General features: G+C 34.4%; 1 long non-coding RNA gene across 3 annotated transcripts in view; it reads right to left on the reverse strand.

Annotated features, from left to right (window-relative positions):
* LOC308642879 overlaps positions 1–21599 on the reverse strand; it is a 61186-nt gene that overhangs the window by 33650 nt on the left and 5937 nt on the right. For all 3 annotated transcript variants that reach the window (XR_014020659.1, XR_014020660.1, XR_014020661.1), the window contains exon 3: positions 11437–11509. This is a non-coding gene — a long non-coding RNA (uncharacterized lncRNA). The remainder of the gene's footprint in view (positions 1–11436; positions 11510–21599) is intronic.

Here is a 21599-nt window from a genome sequence, read left to right on the forward strand (position 1 = left end):
GAGAGTCTCCAGATCCATCCATCTTCTGGTAAATTTCATAGTCTTTCTTCTTTATGGCTGAGCAATATTTTTTTCTGGTATTTGAAAGCTAACCCACAATAAGGGGTGGGGGAAAGGGAAAGAATAGAAGTTCAGTGTATTAGACAATAGAGAATAGAGGGAAGGGAGACTGGATAGGAAAGAAATACCAGTGAAATGAATCTGACATATTTTTCCATGTACATATATGAAAATATCACACTGCATTCCACCATCATACACATCCACAAAAATGAGTTCTAACTAGAATAAGATATATTTCATGCTTGTATAATTATATCCAAATGAATTCTTTTGTCATGTAATACTAAAGAGAACCAATAAAAATAAATATAGATTAAATTAAGTGACTTTTCCCCTGAAGTCTTCCCCGAAATTCCAATCTATATCAGATTCCTGCATTATTCTCTCACCTAGAAACCAGTATTTTTCTTTAGATCAATTAATTCAGTGTGCAACTATGTATATAATTTTGTTTGTTTGTAATTAGATCTCTTCCTAGATTATGATGGTGAATACCATATTGCTTTGATCACTATTTCATCTCTGTGAATTTTCTTCTAGATATATCATACACTAAAAAATCCAATAACAAATTTCAGTCAGAAAGATATATAAACAGATCTTAAGCTTTGTCAAGTGAAAAGGTATTTATAGGAAGCAGTCTACCCATAAAGCAACAGATTCCTCTGACCTGAAATTAATTTGTTTGAGTGTAATATACTAAACATTGCAAAATATACTAAAATCTCTGCTTTGAGGTTCAGTAGTGTAGGATATGCCAGTTTATCCAATTGGTACAAATGATAAATAAACTAAGAATAATTGAACTCTGTTTTTATATTCTCTGAACCATGAAATGCAATTTAGAGTTTGTAGTTTCAAATTAAAATCAGAAAAAAATAAATAAATGGGAAGCAAATAAAGAATAGGAGGCTTTTCTCCAACCCTGATGTCTAAAATCTGGTCTGCTACAAAGTGCTATGACAGCTGTCACTGCACATTAAAGACCCTGATAAGCAGAACCCTCTCATTCCAGCAATTCTGACATGGTTCAGAGAAGATTATGTCTGATAATAGAAATTCAAAATAATGACAACTTTGTTACCTCCTGTTCATCACTTTAGCTGAGCACCAAAAGAACTAGTTCTGTCCTAGAGTTGGGGATTTGGTATAGGGACGTCAATCAGAGGATTGCCTCCTGATCCAGAGTTATTTATATCAGCACCTCTAACTTCTTGAGCTCTAAAAGGTTAAGAATATCACCCCCATAGAAGCACAATACATGACCGAATGTGCTCAAGGCCATGTCACTAGTCAGTATGGGTATTGGACATGACAACTCCAACCCCCTGCACTAATCAAGATTTGATTCTCTATCTTATGTTGGAGTAGAAGATCAAAATCAGGTGGACAGTGTGACATCTTTTTTTTTTTAATTATGAAGTTGTACTGAAAAATAAATAAAACTTAAATTATCTTAATGTCAGAATAAGCATCTGTAGTACATGTGCTGGAGAAATCAAAGAAAAGAAAAAAGTAAGAGAATATGAAGGTACAAGTGAAATAGTGACACAGGAAGGTAAAATAAGGTTCTCTTGAAGGCTGTGATGTAAGACTATCATGAAAATGATACAAATCAAAGCTGCTCTTATTTTTAAGATTGAGAAATCACAAGGTACATTTTTAAAAAAATGAGTTTTTTTCATTTTTTAAATCATAATTATGTTGCAAAAATTTTTGTTCTTTTTATTGTAAGATATCTTAGTGCATTTCTAATACAGTATGATTTACCAAAAAATCATCATTTCTGAAGAACTGTTGAAAGAGAAGACTATATATTGTCTAAAGTAAGATGTTTCAGTGTTTCACTCTGAGACACAGAATAATGTTTTTGTGAAATGACCATTTTCCAAGGGCAGAGCCTCTTAATTCTGGATATTTTTCTCAGGTTTAGCCCACCCAAACTGTATTTACAGATGGTAAATTACACAGTGGTGTTGTTCTGAGCATATTCCCCGATGAAGCATATTGTTCATATTAAAATATCAGTGGAGCGGTAGGACTGGCTTTTCCAATCTGTTAAAATCATTATACAGGTTAACATTTTTTTACTATATAATTTTGAAATGGTAGATCTAAATACTCATTGATAATAATATTTAGTATATGTTACAAATTTATCACAAAATAATATTTTAATAAATCTGGCTTAATATTTTATATGTTGCTTTGATAACACACAAGCCTTTTGTTTATATGCTGAACTGCTTTTTTCCTTCATGTCAAGTAGCCAATTCAGGTGTGAATCCTTGTGATTCCTTCCTAAGCCAACTTGTTCATTTGCTTAACATGTTCTGTTTTTCTTTTCTGTGTCCTCATGTTTATGCAGTTCGGCAGTGCTCTAAATTGAATGTCATTTTCCAAACACATTTTCCTAGAATTTGCATGGAGAGAACCAATATTATCTGCCTCTTCAAACTCAGTGTAAATTGCCTTTGTCTTTTTGATACCACGCCATGCTGTAAAGTTGCACCCCATTGTGTGGGATTTAGAATGCCTGAATGAATCTGGGCTGAGAATTTAATGTTTGGGGGTTCTAGTCATGAATCTGTTGCCGACCCCTTGTGACCTTTTGTCTTGGGGGAATTAACAGCATGTTTAATTATTGTATTTAAACAAATATGTGTTATGTACCTCCTAAAAGAATGCAAAAATGATCATAACAGTTCATATTCTCCTTGAATCCACAGCTAAAAGTATAGACAAAAGCAAGTACATCAGCAAAGTGTCCAAAAATAACTGAAGACTGTTCAGTGCACATGTGACTGCTGCATAGACTGTGCTGAGTTCCACCTGGAGATATGTAATAGCAGGAGGTACCTTTTGTACTAGATCCTAGAGGCTAAATTATTTTGCCACAGAGATTAAAAAAATAAATTTCATGTGAGGATTTGTGAACATTTTCTGGAATAATGAGAAAAAAAAGACTGAGATAAAACTGAGGGAGTGAAAGAAATCAAACTGCAAAGGTGGGACTTGTCATGAAGTCAGAGCTTAGAGTTCATGAGTGTGTAGGCACTATCAGCTGTACTCTGGATTCTACTACTCTCACCTGAATGATTCGATTTCTTAGGTGAGCTGCTCCCTGTTCTGCATCATCAACTTTAGAAGCCTCTATTTTTATTACCATCACAAAGCAAATTTTAATCATGCATTTAATTTGATAGGGTTTTGCCACAATACAAACTAGGAAAATCTGAGCTCTACATATGCTGGATACTCCAAGAGACCATGTGTATTTTCTTCCCTATTATAAACTTGGATCTTGTATATACACAATAGTTATATTTTAAATACTGGATAAATACACACATATAGAACCAAAACTTTTAATTGAGTCCATGAAGACATTTGTATGGTCCTACTTTTTTTTTTTTTTTTTTTTGGTGCTTTAGAACGGCCTTCACAATAGATGTACAAAAAGTGAAGTGAAGGAGGAAGAACCAAGGCATGAGTTTAAAAAACAAACAAACAAACAAACAAACAAAAACAAGATAGCTATTTGACTCAGGCATGGATAATGAACATTTTTTTTCTTAAAATTATTAGTAAAGATACATGCTGTAAACAATACCATCAGGCAACCAGAAGTTCAAATGTATCTTCTTATATGGAAACTTTGTCATTATGGGCACCTTAATCTTTTTGAAGGTAAATTTTCTCACCTCTTAAGCAGTCAAAAGTTAGTTATCATTAAATCCTTGCGCACTTCTAACATTATACATGACACAATATTTAATCAAGTTACAGAAAATATGTAGAAATAAAAGTAGAAATGGAAAAACTTGCAAAAGAAACTTCTACCTTTATAATAGATATTTTTTTCAATTGTATAACTTGTATTTTTATTAGTCTTATGTTACCTTCTTTTTCTTTTTGAACTATTCCATTTTATGGTGTTGTGCATAATTTGTCCACTGTGACAAAAGGCATAAGAATGCAAATATCACAGTTCACACAGTCATGTCTGCATATTTATGATGTGTGTCATGCCTTGAAGGTACACCTTAAGGGGCCACCATTCACACCGTGATATGGATGTTTTGGGGCTTCTAGACCAACCTGTAGAACAAGGAAATAGAATCCATATAAAAATCTTCCTTAAAAGCTCTTCAGGTTCAGCTGTGTTCTTTTCCCAAATGTGTTTTAGATATACCTTGAGCTTTCTTTCTCTTAACCACCTACCAGTGGTATTTGGAGCCTGAGTCTTTGCCCTCATTAAGTTTTGAATCGGACAATCATATTGCCTGAGGGGGAACATGGAACAGAACATAATGACATGTGTGTTCTTATTGTGTCCAAGTTGTTTAGGAAGACCAAATTTGGCAATGTGTGTTCAAATTACAGACAGTGCACTGTCCATTAGACTTGGAAAAGATTCTAGAACATAGCTGTTGAAGAAAAAATATGATTTCAGAAAATTTGCATGAGAAAAAGTTGCTTTTTTCTAATTTTCACAAGTTTCAATGGCAAAGAGTGTAGTAGCTTCTTTTCTGTGTCACTGTTCTGCATATTGTAGCTACATGTGTTTAGCTCTTGGATTAATTTGAACTACTCTTTATTTTTAAAAAATTTACAATGTCTTTTTTGTCCTTTTTATTGTTTTTTCTTTAATCTATGCAATACATTGGGATTCATTATGTCATGATTATAAAAATCATGGAATATAATTTGCTTTAATTCAGTCCCTTTCCTTCCTCCCCCTGTTTTCTTCCCTCTGCACCATTGATCTTTCTCCTATTTACTCATAGTTTTTACTCTTAGTTTTCTTTTTATAAAGCTAGTTTCTTATGTATATACATGATGGTGAGATTTCCTGTGGTATGTTTATATATGTACCTAGGAAAGTTAGGTCAGAATCAGTCTACTGTTCTTTCTCTATCCCACCCCTTCTCCCTCATCCACAGTCCCCTTTATATAGTCTAACTATGTATATTCTATTTTGGTCTTTTCCCCTTTCTGTATTTCCATTTCTCACTTTTATTTTCTTTAGAACTAGCTTCAGTATATCAAAGAAAACAATTGACCTTTGACTTTCTGAATCTGCCTTATATCACTTACCATGATGTTCTCCAGTCCCATCCATCTACCATAAAATCTATAAAGTCATTCTTCTTTATGGTTAATTAATATCCTAGTGTATATTACACGTGTATCATATGCATATATACAATATATCCTATACATATTCTATATCATATATATACACTTATATCATATCACATATGCACATATATATGTGAGTGTGTGTGTATGTATATATGTCACATTTCTTGTATCAATATTTTTTGCTCAAGAGCACCTAGATTGGTCTCATAGCTTGGCAATTATGAATTGTGCTGCTATAAACTTTGATGTGGCTGAATCACTATAGTATGTTGATTTAAGATCTTTTGGATATATACCAAGGAGTGGGATAGCTGGATCATATGGTGGTTTTATTCCAAGTTTTTCGAGGAACTACATCCTGCTTTCCAGAGTGGTTACACTAATTTGCAATCCCTCTAACAAAGTATGCGTGTAAGGTTTTCCCCACATTCTTGGCAACACTTTTTGAGTTTTTATAACTGTCATTCTGATTAAAGTGTAGATTCACATTTATTCACATTTACCTCATTGCTAGAGAGGTTAGATATATTTTTAATATATCTTTTGGCCAGTTGGATTTCTTCTTTTCAGAAGTGCCTCTTTAATTCTTTTGCCCATGTATTAATTTGGGGGGGGGAGGTGTGAAGTTTTTGAGTTCTTTATATACTCTGCACATTAATACCCTGAGAAGCAGGTGGCACATGTTTCTACCATTCTTAAGGGGTGCTTTGTCACCCTCCAACCGACTCTCTCCCAACATCAACACCCTAACTCTGGCTATTTTTTCATATGGATGACTAACAAAAGAGACGTCTCTGTTTTCATGATCTTAATGGCTTCCTTCACTGGGCAGGAGCTCTTTTATTTCATGCCATCCCACTTACGGATTGCTGTGTTTTCTTATATGAGGAGTTTTCTTAAGGAAGTAGGTTCCTGTGCCAACAGGTGGGATTGTTGGGGCTACATTTTCTTCCAGAAATTGTACAGTCTCTGGCCTAATTTCTAGTCTTTGATTCATTTTGAGTCCACTTTTATACAACGCGAGGGATAGAGATCAAGTTTCATTCTTCTACACGTGTATTTCTAGTTTTCTCAGCACCATTTGTTGAAAAAGGATGTCTTTTCTCCAATGAAGGTTTTTGACACCTTTGTTTCGTATTAGATAATTGTATTTATATGATTATATTTCTGTGTCTTCTACTTCACTGGTCTTCATGTCTGTTTGTTGCCACTCCCTTGTGCATTATAAGTAAACTTTGAATATGTGCAAGTAAGAATAAATTATGTACATTTTGATCCTGAAAACATCATTAAAAGGGAAATATGAGCTTTGATATATCTCTTAATATTGCTTGGGCATGTCTGCTGATTAGTTAGGTAAATATTATTATTGACCATTAACCCAGGGTCCTCAAAGGCTTGACTTTCCACCCATAAATATAGATTAGTATAATAATCTCATGCAATCACACAATAGATACAAAGTATACCAAATCACATTTTTTGTGAAGAACAATATTATAATGTTGAGAACTAACACTATTTAAGGTATGAACTCATTGAGTTAGATGTTTGAGCAGATATACTGCTAATATACAAAACCCCTGTGAATCCAGAATATCCTATTTCAAAAGGGAGAACATTTGATTACCACAGGAATTAAATCATTTACATGTGAAAAATTAAATCAATCGCTGAAGGTAGAGACCATCATCCAGGATGACTTACTCCAAATTTCTCATTTCATATGGTCCCTGTGACAATGCAACGTTTGTGGAGATAAGACTACAGTTTTGGGGAAAATATCTGAGGCCTCTGATCATGGACAAGATTGTGTACCATCTGAGATGTTCAGGAGATGGCCACAAAGAGAAATATGGCTATTCTTTTAACCATGCTGTAGTCTGAGAAAATTAATAGTCCACATCAGAGACCACCACCAATAACTATTTGTATAACATTTGTGTTTGAAGGGACAAAAGGAACTATATTTTGGTGAGAACATAGATGATTTCCTTTGAACAGACAGAATCCATGAATCCAGAGAAAGACTTCTAGCATCAGGAACACAAAGTAGTATAAGCCAGATGGCCCTCCACTCCAACTTTATTTGTACTTTAACAAGAAACCTTGAATCCCTCAGACCTAACTCTGAGTGTAGAATTTATTTAAAAATACTCTGCCTGCCAGACTAACCATTCTGCTTACAGTGAAAATCCTCGGTGATCAATCTGATTACCTTAAATAACAACAGTAACCAAGAGCTGATCAGAACCAACATACCAAAAGAGATATAAAGCATAAATTAACTGCCTGGGACACAGGGATAAATTACAGATCTTGTTTGAGGCCCATCAGTCAGTCTAGGCAGATCATTGCAGACCTATATTCTCTAACACAAGGCAAGAGTAGGAAACATTTTCCTAACTCATCATGTTTACCAACCCCAACATTCCAGGAATCCCTATTCACCCAAACTCAATCTTCTAAATAATGAAAAGGAGTTGAGTGGCATCACACAGTCATCTTTAATCTTTTATATTTAATTAATTTTTAATGAGAGATTCATCTCAAGAAAATAATGAGCATAACTTACATTTGATCACCTTAGCCAATTGTCAATCAAGTGTGTGACGTATAGATGTGTTGTATTTCAAAGTTCTGTTTAAGATTGGATATCTGAGTTCATTTTTAGTATGTATTTAGGTTGTATGCCAATCTAATTTAGAAGAGGAAAGGGGCTTAGAGCAGTATTAATATGTAGCATTGTACAGAAGGCAGAGAAAATATTAGTGGTCCATGTGAAAAAGTAGATAGAAGTAGGGTTTTAGTGTTCAAAGGAATTAAGTTGGATGGTAATGAAGCATCTGGTCATAAATCTTGCCAAGGGCTCATGGAAATTATTTATAAATGTTAAGTATTTTAATATTGAATAGGATTTAAGGTATTTGTAAGAATCATCTGTTTCTACATCTTCCTCATGGTCGATATTGACAAACACTACTTCTTCACAAATGTTTGCTTAATCATAGTTAGTGATATGTTACTTTGATAAATTTCTCAGCAGTTACTGTTTGCATAATGCTATTACTATCATTTTAGAAAGAAATGTAGAATGTTTGGACTTGTCGCCACCTATTGTCCCTAGTTTGAGCCACATTTCCATCCATTCTAAATAATAGTAACGTGCTTCTATAACTCGCCTCCTTTCTTCCTCTTCTCCCAAAGAATAGCAAAAGAAGTATTTTAAAAGCATAAATCATGCTCTCCATTATTCAAAGCTCTGCAGCAGATCCCTATAGCATTCAGTTCACCATTCAACCATCTGCATTTGAATCCTGTTGTCCTCTGAATTTCATCACCTTCCTTCTGCCTAACCCACTATGCTTAGGTCTCCCAGGGTTTTAAACCTATTGTTCTTGCTGCCTATTTTCCACTTTTGACTTCCATAGAAGTCTTAAGAAGAGCACACCTAGATTGGCCTATCTAAAAATACATTGAAAAGTAGGTGAGTCTCTTAGACTTGTGTGGCTATGTTTGGATAATCTATAGGTTCTATGTTTCAAACTACCTAAGGCACAGTACTATCATAGTTCCAGATCCCAAAATGGCAGGCCTAAATATACTAGGTAGGAACAACCCATCTTGAAAGGAAGTGGAGTTATCAAACTAACTGGTGCTAATGCTTTCTTTCCTCCTCCTCCTCCTCCTCCTCCTCCTCCTCCTCCTCCTCCTCCTCCTCCTCCTCCTCCTCCTCCTCCTCTTCCTCCTCCTCCTCCTCCTCCTCCTCCTCCTCCTCCTCCTCTTCCTCCTCCTCTTCCTCCTCCTCTTCCTTCTCCTCCTCCTCTTCCTCCTCCTCCTCTTCCTCCTCCTCCTCCTCCTTCTCCTCCTCCTCTTCCTCCTCCTCCTCCTCCTCTTCCTCCTCCTTCCATTTCTTTTTGATACCAGGGATTACACACAGGGATACTTAACCACATCCCCAGCTGGTTAACAGCCTCCATGCCTATTACCCTGTGCTTTTTGTGGGCCCTTTGTGTTTATGAGATCCCTGAGGACAGAGGCTGGCTGACCTTCATTAAATGCATTATCCTTTCCACACAGGTATACCACCACACAGGTATTCAGAGCTTCCTGCTAAGTAAATGTTCTCTTTTGGGCATTGATGTGAGACACAAAGATCTACACACATTTTGTGCTTACTTCCATGAATTCATTCAGGTGATACTTTCCCAGAAATCATCTCTGACATTTTAATCTTGCTATCTTACTCCTTCTAGATCATGACAAATCAGTCAGGCAACTGTGATTACTCAGGAACTTACGTGTGTTCCTACCTATAATCACTTCACTTCCCCTCCAGACCCACTCTGGTTTGGGCCACATCCCCAGTCCTTTTTAATTTTTATTTTGTGACATGGTCTTGCTAAGTTGCTGAGGCTGGCCTCAAACTTGCAATCCTTCTGCCTCAAGCTCCTGAGTTACTGGGGTTCTAGGCCTGCACCACCACATCCAGGGCTGATGCTTTCTTACAACTGACAGTATGTGGTAATAAAATTTATATGACTAGTACTTGCATTATCTTCTATTCAGACTATATAAAAAATCTATAAGAGCTTAGTGAATATTTTTTTAAATTTTTGTACAGCTTACAAGTTCTTATGTGTAAAAAAGTGTCTGCTGGCAGATTTTTGTAAACATTTTCTTTTATTAATGGTTTGCCTCAATTTTGCTATTTTAAGACCCAGTTTTGAGGGGGAATGGGGTTATTTATGATGGTGAAATGTGATTATTATTATCCAAAGCACAGGTATGAATACATGAATTGATGTGAATATACTTTGTATACAACCAGAAATATGAAAAACTGTGCTCTATATGTATAATAAGAATTGTAATGCATTCCATTGTCACGTATATATTACCCAGTTTTCATTGATGCATTTTCAAGGCTTAAATCATAGTTGAAACACCTGACATATGTATGTCTCCTGATGCTCCATTGGCTTTAGCAATTAGGTAACTTTGTCATAGAAGAACCAAAAGGAACTGTAATTAAGCTTTGAAAATGGCTTGTTTTAGGGCTGAGGCTGTGCTTGCCTAGCATCTGCAATTCCCTGGGTTCAATCCCCAGGCCCCAAAATAGATAAGGATGAAAAAAAATAGCACTTCCTTATTTTATCCTATTTTTAAAAAAATATATCTTTTCCTGAAATTGAGGTGTGTTTATGTGTTTATTATTATCTGCTTCATGAGGTAAGAATCCTTCAGAGATGCCATCATCCAACTTATCATTTACTGTTGAATTTTATTAAAATGAGGTGAAAATAATTTAAAAAGAGGGGATTCTATCATAATAGAAGAAAGATCAGTGAGTAGAGGAAAGTTCCTGATGGGGGAGAGGGAGGGGCGGATAAAGGAAGAACAGTGGAATGGAATCTGACCTCTCATTCCTATGTATATATGAATAAACCAGAGTGAATCTCAGCATTATGTGTATCCACAAAGCACTAATTAAATTTAAAAAACCCTAAGATTAAGTATCAGGAATATCAGTAGAGGGAAGAGGATAAGAAGAAGAGAGGGAAAGGAGAAACACTGGAGACAGAATTAGAGCAAATTATATTCCATGCTTTGATAATTCTTTCAAAATGAAACCAAATGTTAGCATAACAGCACTTGTCATGTAGGAGACACTTTCTAAGTCTGAGGCACTGTACTCTGTGCTGTTTCTATCCTGTTTGACTTTTGTTAGGATGTTTTTGAGTAGGTAATATTATATGCATTTCACAGATGAGAAAACTTAAGTTTAAGAGGTTATATAAATCCATACCTAAGATTCGGTATTATATAGCCTGAATTCTAACTATAGGTTTATCTGAGTTCATAGTGTATTTTGTTTTATTTTTACTATCCAGCTATACTTTAAAGATGATCCTACCAAAAATATAAATAGAGCATCACATTGAACATAACATGATTTACCCAATCATGGCTTGTAAGTTCAAATCTATCACCTTTTACTAAGTAGACAATAGATACGTAACTTATTTTCTGTGAATTTCAACTTTCTCATGTGTAAAAGAGTGACTTGTCAATGTCTTGTGAGTATAAAGTTAAATAATCCATGCAAATCACTTAGCACAGTGTTTATAACATAATGATCACTCCCTACAGGCTCCTTCACTCCCCTCAACCCAGCCTTTCTATGGATCCAATTATAATACAAATTGCTCATTGGATACTCACTACACATTTTTCAAGGAAGGTAGATTTTCTCTCAAATTTCATATGCCTGTTGGCAAGTACCGTTTTCTAGAAACTGAAACAGAGATAAAATATTTAGAAAATATTTATATAAATTCAAAGGTATTTAAAATTAAAAAATGTTTTTAATTTTATTGAATTCTTCAGATTTTTAAATAAAAGAAGTTCCAGATTCTTCCTTAGAAATTACACGTCCTACATTATATGTTAGGACTCTTAAATCATCTTCTATTAAATTATGATGATAAGCATAAATATGATTGTTAATTATATAGCAATATTTTTAGTATTATATCATGTTAATTCACTTATTTCTTTTAATCAATTTGTTGTTGGTATGTCAGTGACCTTGATATGTTAGTGGAAAGGCATCAGGTTCTGAGGAGACCCTACCTCCTGCAGTCCCCTTTGTTAATATCAGTTTCCTTTATTTATTTTCTTTTGAGTACTCTTAGCTTTTCCCAAAAAAGAGCATGTGGTGATTATTTCTACTCATAATTGATCTATACTTCACTGTAATCAATTTTTTATTTTTTTATTCTTCATGATGTCATCAGATTCACAACATCAACATTTTACATGACAACTTTCCCCCCGGATGCTAATCTTATTTCTTTGTTCTTCATATTTCCATGATAACATACTACTAGATTTTAGATAGTAATTGTCCCCCAAAATATAATCGGTAAATATTTGGTCCTCTGCTTGGCCCTGTTAGAAGGTTGTGGATACTTGAAGAGAGGGTCATCAATGATTTTGGGTCATGAAAGGCACAACATCAAAGGAGATTGTGGGGTGCTGGTCTCTCCCTCTTTCTTTGGCTTCCTGGTTGCCATGAGATGAGCAGCTGGCTCCATCATGAGATACTTGTCATGATGTGCGGCATTGCCAGAGGCCCAAAGGCCATGAGTCAACTGGCCATGAACTGAAACCTTAAAAGAGTGAGCCAATATATATTTTCTCTCTTCATAAGATGACTTATCTCAGGTAAGAGAAAGTTTGCTAACACACATAATGATACTTATTAGAAAACTGCTTAGGGTGTTACATGAACTGTCATTTATAATGTAACATTTCTACCTTTACTTTCATTATGTTATTCCATATTTGTATTTTTGCTCTTGGTATTTGTATTCTAATAAACAAACATCACTCTCATACTATATTTCTTTGCCATTTCTACAGCAAAATGTTGTATAAGTTTATTTTTTGCTTAGTATTTGAGTTGTCATCCATTCATTGATGCTGATCATAGAAATTCTAGGTTCACTAAAAAATCATATTATTACCTGGTTCATATATTTATATAGGATAGTGGTGATAAATTTTATTCTCTTATATGCATATCATAATTATTTTTAGGCTTATGGATCCCATGATATCTATTATCGTAACTCAATTCTGTCATTATAATGTGAAAGCTGCAATAGACAATACATAAATGAAAAGCGTGTGGCTTAGTTCAATAAAACTTTATAAATAGATACAAAAATTGAATTCCATATCAAATTCATGGATCAAATGTTATATTGATCATTTTCAATTATGTAAAGTAAGGAAAAACTCTTAGCTCTCCTTCTATACAAAATCATTAAGATAGATAGCCTGGAATTGGCTTGTAGGCATCAATGTGCTTAATCCTGAAAATGTTATTCTGTCTTTCAGATATTTAACAGCATCATAAAACTAAATTTATATAGGTAATATCTCACAATTTTTAATATCTGAATGTTACCTTATTTGTGGATAGTATAGAGTAGGTAAGAAAGGAGAATAATGTAGAGTATACAGATTGTGAGCTAGTCAAGGAATCACAAAATTAGGATTCTTTGAGGAATGTATAAATAGAAATAAATGTAGATGAAAAGCAAAATAGTCATACTGATGACAGCCTTAATTTTTAATATATTAAATAATCTACTTATTTTTTTTTAGAAAAGGGAATTGATACAGAAAAATTTTGACTTCCAGGCACACACATAATAACATTGAATAGCAAATAATTTTTTTTTTAAATTAAACAACTGTGAGCTTAATATCACTTTAAGTTCAAAGACAATGTTCAGTAAGTAGGAAAGAATCTGAAGTGTAAGCATACATCTCCCATTCCAAACCAGGCAGTCATATCCAGGCATTTTAAGAAATGGCTCTTAGGACCGCACAAAGCCCATGACAACTTGTCTGTGGATTAGACAAATTCTAGTACATTGACATGTTCTAGTTCATAAAACTGTATTCAAAACTCAATCCTCACTGATGGAAATTACCTTGATGAAAACTTTCTATTGTTCCATGGTTCTTCACTTAATGGGGGGGGGGGGGGAGGAAAAACAAATAAATGAATACACTATGAAGTTTTCATAAATGATTGTATTCATATTTATCATTATTTCGTGGTGCATGAGTAGGGTGGTCATATTTCCTAGTTAGTCTATATCAATCATGGTATAAAGCCCTGTTTACTTTCAGAACTGTCTTCTTTGGACAATAAATTTTATCAACTTATATAAAACCAAAATCTGATAAATTAATATATAAAACAGATTTAAGAGCTAATGAAAGCTTTGGGCCTTGAGCTGAGGTAACTCAAAAGCTCTTCTTCAATAAATTAAGATTCTGTCCCCAGACATTCACACATATATACACAGCAATAAAAGAAAAACTAAGGTTAAATCCATAGTATGTCAAGAACTATGTAATGTTTTGAACAACCAACAATAAATAAATAAATAAATAAATAAATAAAAAGTATGAACACAACTTAAAACAATTCATACTGAGGAAGAAGCAGTCATTACCATTAAGAAATCTTCATAATCCAAGTAAAATTAATTTTAAAAATAATTCAAAATATTCAAATAGGCAAATAAAAATAGAAACCTAAGCAAGGGTCTTAATTAAAAAATCAATAAATATAGAAAATAGCCAAGTAGAACTTTTAGACTGAATAAATATTTAAGAAATAACCTAGATTAATGACCTAAAAAGTAGATCAGATATATAATTCTAGAGGTATTATCAGAAATAATAATACTGAAGAAAAACAGTTCAGAGATATAAAAGATAGAAAGAAAATACGAACTCATTTAGCACTAAAAAAGCTAATGAAATATCGCTATATGTTTGAATATTGGATGATTTTCCCAGAATTGTAAAAGATGATTCCTGGTATGGAAGAAGCAAACTGAATTCAGAAAATAAAAGAAATTCACATGAGAAACCCAATACTGAAGATGTATAGCATCAAAAATGAAAAATTTAAATGTCAAAGAGAAAGATTATTACAGGGTAATAACAATGAGAAAATAGATTGATGATAGGCTTATCTTCAGTAATAATACATGGTACAAGTTCATTGATTGATATCTTCAAAGTAATTGAGAAAAATAATGGTCAACCGAGAATTTTACGCAAGGCTAAATTATTAGTCAATAATGTCACACTTAGTCCTTTTAGAGCTAGCAGGGATTCAGAGTGAATTAATTCTTCACTGACATTGAAAAATTCAATAAATGATATTCTTACTGAAACCAGAAGGAAGGAGTTGAATTTTAAAAATGGTTGGCAATATACTCGTAAGTATATTGTTAAATAATAATTTTCCTTAAAATTCTTATACATTGGACTTTAAAAACTTTGAACTAGTATCTCAAATGCCCTTTAAATTATTGACAGTGATGAGTTATATAACATAACAAAAGATGGTCTTCTTCGAGCCCTTGATACAGTGATGACTGGCTTATATGTTTTCTTTGCTAAACATCATTGTGCTGGCCATTTCATCAAGCAGGCATGTGAGCAGGTTTTTGTTTGTTTTTTGAGCCAAATAGCTAAGATTAAAAGTGTGTCCACCAGACACAGCTCCCTGTTACACATACATTCTACATATATGTTTGTAGAGATGAATAAATATAAAACAGAACTATCAGAGATTGTGTGGTGCTAACAGTAAATGGGATTTAAATTTATTGTTTTATGAATTAAATCTCTTTACTATGTTATGAAGTCTTAAATTACATGACAATATATTTGTATCAGAGGCCTCCTCCGTGCCTGATGCTATGTAATATTAAATCTTGTGATGGCATACAAAGATCAATTACAATCTCATATGTGAGAAGAAGAAAGCATAGAATTATGTTATGAAATATATATAAAAATGTAACTATGGTGACTAATATTCATTAGAATATTTGTCTACACAAGTGCTAAGATCATTTTTCATTCATGTAAATTTTATCAGTGTTGCCCAGTGTGGTCACTACTTGCCACGTAGAATGTTTTTGCACTACAACACTTTAAATGCAGTTAGTACAACTGAGATGTTGAATTTTCTTTATTTATTTTTTTATTGGTTGTTCACAACATTACAAAGCTCTTGACATACCATATTTCATACATTTGAGATGTTGAATTTCAAATAATAGGACTTCTTAGAGTTATATTATATAGTTGTGCATAGCTGGTGGCCACTGTATCAGGCAGTACTTGTCTAGAACTACAAATTATAAGTTGTGGAAAGGAGATTTCACCAGCCAGTTAGAAATAAATTCCAACTTAATGGCAAAACTTTTAAACAATTATTTCAGGTATCCATATTTGAACATTGCCATACTTGTTTGTTTAGTACAATGATGTTTATGAAAATATTCACAATGATTTTTTTCCTCAAAAATATTGTGTAAGTAGGTAGGTATCATTTTAAGTCCAAATAAAATTAACAGGGTTATTTTAGACCATTTATTTAATTTATTTATTTATTTATTTATTTATTTATTTTGTCTTTTTCTTCTTTTTATTTGTTCTAATTAGTTATACATAGACAGTAGAATGCATTTTGACACATTGTACACAAATGGAGCACAATTCTCATTCCTCTGGCTGTACATGGTGCAGAGTCACCCCAGTAGTGTAACCACACATGCATATAGGGCAGTCATGTCTCTCTCCTACTGTCTTTCCCATCCCTACTGCCTCACTCTTGCCTTCACTCCCTCTGCACTATCCAAAGTTCCTTCATTCTTCCCTACCCCCCCCCCCCAACTATGGATCAGCATTTGCTTTTCAGAGAAAACATTTGGCCTTTGGTTTTTTGGGATTGGCTTATTTCACTTAGCATGCTATTCTCTAGTTCCATCCATTTATCTGCAAATGCCATAATTTCATTCTTCTTCAAGGCTGAGTAATATTCTATTGTGTATATGAACCACAGTTTCTTTATTCATTCATCTGTTGAAGGGCATCTAGTTTGGTTCCATAGTTCAGCTATCATGAATTGAGCTGCTATAAACATTGATGTGGCTGTGTCACCATAGTATTCTGATTTTAAGTCCTTTGGGTATAAACCAAGAAGAGGGATAGCTGGGCAGTGGGCTTCCCCCAAAGTGAATGATGGGATTATGGGAGAAAGAAAGAAGATGCAAAGAATATTATGACCTAGTCTGAGAAGTCACACACAGTCATGTTGGCCACATTCTCTTCATTGGAAAAGTAACTAAGTCTGGCCCACACTCAAGCGGAGGGAAGTTTGGCTTCACATTTTAAGGGAAGATTATCAGAGAATTGCTGGCATATTGTAGAATTTTCAGGAGAGCAGGGGGTGGGGGCAACTGGATAAACAGGAGCAGTGCTGGAAGATTTTGGCTACACAGTTAACAAAATATGTGTGTGTGTGTGTGTGTGTGTGTGTGTGTATTTAGTTGTAGTTGGACATAATACCTTTATTTTATTTATTTATTTATTATTTTTTTTCAGTTTTCTTTTTTTTATTGGTTGTTCACAACATTACAAAGCTCTTGACATATCATATTTCATACATTAGATTGAAGTAGGTAATGAACCCACAATTTTACCCCAAATGCAGATTGCAGAATCACATCGGTTACACATCCACAATTTTACATAATGCCCTATTCGTAATTGTTGTATTCTGCTACCTTTCCTATCCCCTACTATCCTCCCTCCCCTCCCCTCCCATCTTCTCTCTCTACCCCATCTACTGTAATTCATTTCCCTCTTTGTTTATTTTCCCATTCCCCTCACAACCTCTTATATGTAATTTTGTATAGCAATGAGGGTCTCTCTTCATTATGCAATATTCCTTTTCTCTCCCTTTCCCTCCCATCTCATGTCTCTGTTTAAAGTTAATCTTTTCTTCCTGCTCTTCCTCCCTGCTCTGTTCATAGTTGTTCTCATTATATCAAAGAAGACATTCGGTATTTGTTTCAGGGATTGGCTAGCTTCACTAAGCATAATCTGCTCTAGTGCCATCCATTTCTCTGCAAATTCTATGATTTTGTCATTTTTTATTGCTGCATAGTACTCCATTGTGTATAGATGCCACATTTTTTTATCCATTCATCTATTGAAGGGCATCTGGGTTGATTCCACAGTCTAGCTATTGTGAATTGTGCTGCTATGAACATCGATGTGGCAGTATCCCTGTAGCATGCTCTTTTAAGGTCTTCAGAAAATAGTCCGAGAAGGGCAATAGCAGGGTCAAATGGTGGTTCCATTCCCAGCTTTCCCAGGAATCTCCAAACTGCTTTCCAAATTGGCCGCACCAATTTGCAGTCCCACCAGCAGTGTACAAGTGTACCCTTTTCTCCACATCCTCTCCAGCACTTGTTGTTGTTTGACTTCATAGTGGCTGCCAATCTTACTGGAGTGAGATGGTATCTTAGGGTTGTTTTGATTTGCATTTCTCTGACTGCTAGAGATGGTGAGCATTTTTTCATGTACTTGTTGATTGATTGTATGTCCTCCTCTGAGAAGTGTCTGTTCAGGTCCTTGGCCCATTTGTTGATTGGGTTATTTGTTATCTTATTGTTTAAATTTTTGAGTTCTTTGTATACTCTGGATATTAGGGCTCTATCTGAAGTGTGAGGAGTAAAAATTTGTTCCCAGGATGTAGGCTTCCTATTTACCTCTCTTATTGTATCGCTTGCTGAGAAAAAACATTTTAGTTTAACTAAGTCCCATTTGTAGATTCTTGTTATTAACTCTTGTGCTATGGGTGTCCTATTAAGGAATTTGGAGCCCAACCCCACAATATGTAGATCGTAGCCAACATTTTCTTCTATCACATGCTGTGTCTCTGATTTGATAACAAGCTCCTTGATCCGTTTTGAGTTAACTTTTGTGCATGGCGAGAGAAAGGGATTCAGTTTCATTTTGTTGCATATGGATTTCCAGTATTCCCAACACCATTTGTTGAAGATGCTATCCTTCCTCCATTGCATGCTTTTAGCCTCTTTATCAAATATAAGATAGTTGTAACTTTGTGGATTAGTCTCTGTGTCCTCTATTCTATACCATTGGTCTACCCGCCTGTTTTGGTACCAGTACCATGCTGTTTTTGTCACTATTGCTCTGTAATATAGTTTGAAATCTGGTATCGCTATACCGCCTGATTCACACTTCCTGCTTAGAATTGCTTTTGCTATTCTGGGTCTTTTATTTTTCCATATGAATTTCATGATTGCTTTATCTATTTCTACAAGAAATGCTGTTGGGATTTTGATTGGCATTGCATTAAACCTATAGAGAACTTTTGGTAATACCGCCATTTTGATAATGTTAGTTCTGCCTATCCAGGAACAGGGTATATTTTTCCATCTTCTATGATCTTCTTCTACTTCTCTCTTTAGGGTTCTGTAGTTTTCATTGTATAAATCTTTCACCTCTTTTGTTAGGTTGATTCCCAAGTATTTTATTATTTTTTTTTTGAGGATATTGTGAATGGAGTGTTTTTCCTCATTTCCGTTTCAGAAGTTTTGTCGCTGATATACAGAAATGCCTTTGATTTATGTGTGTTGATTTTATATCCTGCCACTTTGCTGAATTCATTTATTAGTTCTAGTAGTTTCTTTGTAGACCTTTTTGGGTCTTCTAGGTATAGAATCATGTCATCTGCAAATAGTGATACTTTAAGTTCTTCTTTTCCTATTTTTATGCCTTTAATTTCTTTCGTCTGTCTAATTGCTCTGGCCAGTGTTTCGAGGACTATGTTGAACAGAAGTGGTGAGAGAGGGCATCCCTGTATTGTTCCAGATTTTAGAGGGAATGCCTTCAATTTTTCTCCATTCAGAATGATGCTAGCCTGAGGCTTAGCTTAGATTGCTTTTACAATGTTGAGGTAAGTTCCTGTTATCCCTAGTTTTTCTAATGTTTTGAACATAAAGGGATGCTGTACTTTGTCGAATGCTTTCTCTGCGTCTATCGAGATGATCATATGGTTCTTATCTTTAAGTCTATTGATGTGGTGAATAACATTTATTGATTTCTGTATATTGAACCATCCTTGCATCCCAGGGATGAATCCTACTTGATCATGGTGCACAATTTTTTTGATGTGTTTTTGTATTCGATTCACCAGAATTTTATTGAGGATTTTTGCATCTAGGTTCATTAGAGATATTGGTCTGTAGTTTTCTTTCTTTGAGGTGTCTTTGCCTGGTTTCGGAATCAGGGTGATGTTGGCCTCATAGTATGAATTTGGAAGAGCTCCCTCTTTTTCTATTTCCTGAAATTACTTGAAAAGTATTGGTATTAATTCTTCTTTAAAGGTTTTGTAAAACTCCGCTGTATACCCATCCGGTCCTGGGCTTTTCTTGGTTGGTAGTCTTTTGATGGCTTCTTCAATTTCATCCATTGATATTGGTCTGTTCAAATTGTGTGTATCCTCCTGACTCACTCTGGGCAAATCATATGACTTAAGGAATTTATCGGTGTCTTCACTATCTTCTATTTTATTGGAATATAAGTTTTCAAGATAATTTCTAATTGTCTTCTGTATTTCTGTAGCATCTGTTGTGATATTGCCTTTTTCATCCCGTGTGTTAGTAATTTGAGTTCTCTCTCGTCTTCTCTTTGTTATCATGGCTAAAGGTCTGTTGATCTTATTTATTTTTTCGAAGAACCAACTTTTAGTTTTGTTATTTTTTCAATAGTTTCTTTTGTTTCAATTTCATTGATTTTCGCTCTGATTTTAATTATTTCTTACCTTCTGCTACATTTGCTGTTGTTTTGCTCTTCCTTTTCTAGGGCTTTGAGATGAAGTGTGAGCTCATTTATTTGTTGTTTTTTTCTTTTTTTGAGGAATGACCACCAGGTGATGAATTTTCCTCTTAAAACTGCTTTCATTGTGTCCCATAGATTCCGATATGTTGTGTCTGTATTTTCATTTATCTCTAAGAATTTTTTGATTTCCTCCTTTATGTCTCCTGTAACCCATTGATCATTCAGTAGCATATTGTTCATTTTCCATGTGATGTAGGATTTTTCCTTCCTTCTTTTATCATTGATTTCCAGTTTCATTCCATTATGATCAGATAAAATGCATGGTATTATCTCCACCCCTTTATATTTACTGAGGGTTGCCCTATGGCATAATATATGGTCTATTTTTGAGAAGGATCCATGTGCTGCTGAGAAAAAAGTATATCCATTTGATGATGGTTGATATATTCTATATATGTCAGTTAAGTCTAGGTTATTGATTGTGATATTGAGTTCTATAGTTTCTTTATTCAACTTTTGTTTGGAGGATCTGTCCAATGGTGAGAGAGGTGTGTTGAAGTCACCCATAATTATTGTGTTGTGGTCTATTTGATTCTTGAACTTGAGGAGAATTTGTTTTATGAATATCACAGCACCATTATTTGTGCATAAATATTGATAATTGTTATGTCTTGTTGGTGAATGGTTCCTTTTAACAGTATATAATGTCCTTCTTTATCCCTTTTGATTAACTTAGTCTTGAAGTCGATTTTATTCGATATGAGGATGGCCACCCCTGTTTGCTTACGAGGACCATGTGCATGGTATATTTTTTCCCATCCTTTCACCTTCAGTCTGTGTATGTCTTTTCCAATCAGATGTGTCTCCTGGAGGCAGCATATTGTTGGATTTGTTTTTTTAATCCATGATACCAGCCTATGTCGCTTTATTGGAGAGTTTAAGCCATTAACATTCAGAGTTACTATTGATATATGGTTTGTAAGTCTATCCATGTTTGATTATTTATCCATTTTTTTAAAAAAATTAGTTTGTTTCTCCATGATTATCTTTCCCCTCACCCTCTGTCTTTACCGAGGCACTTCCCACTGATGGTTTTGGTTATTGTTTTTCATTTCTTCCTTGTG

Source organism: Spermophilus citellus, assembly GCF_964194105.1.
Source record: "Spermophilus citellus genome assembly, chromosome: 2".
Taxonomy (NCBI): domain Eukaryota; kingdom Metazoa; phylum Chordata; class Mammalia; order Rodentia; family Sciuridae; genus Spermophilus; species Spermophilus citellus.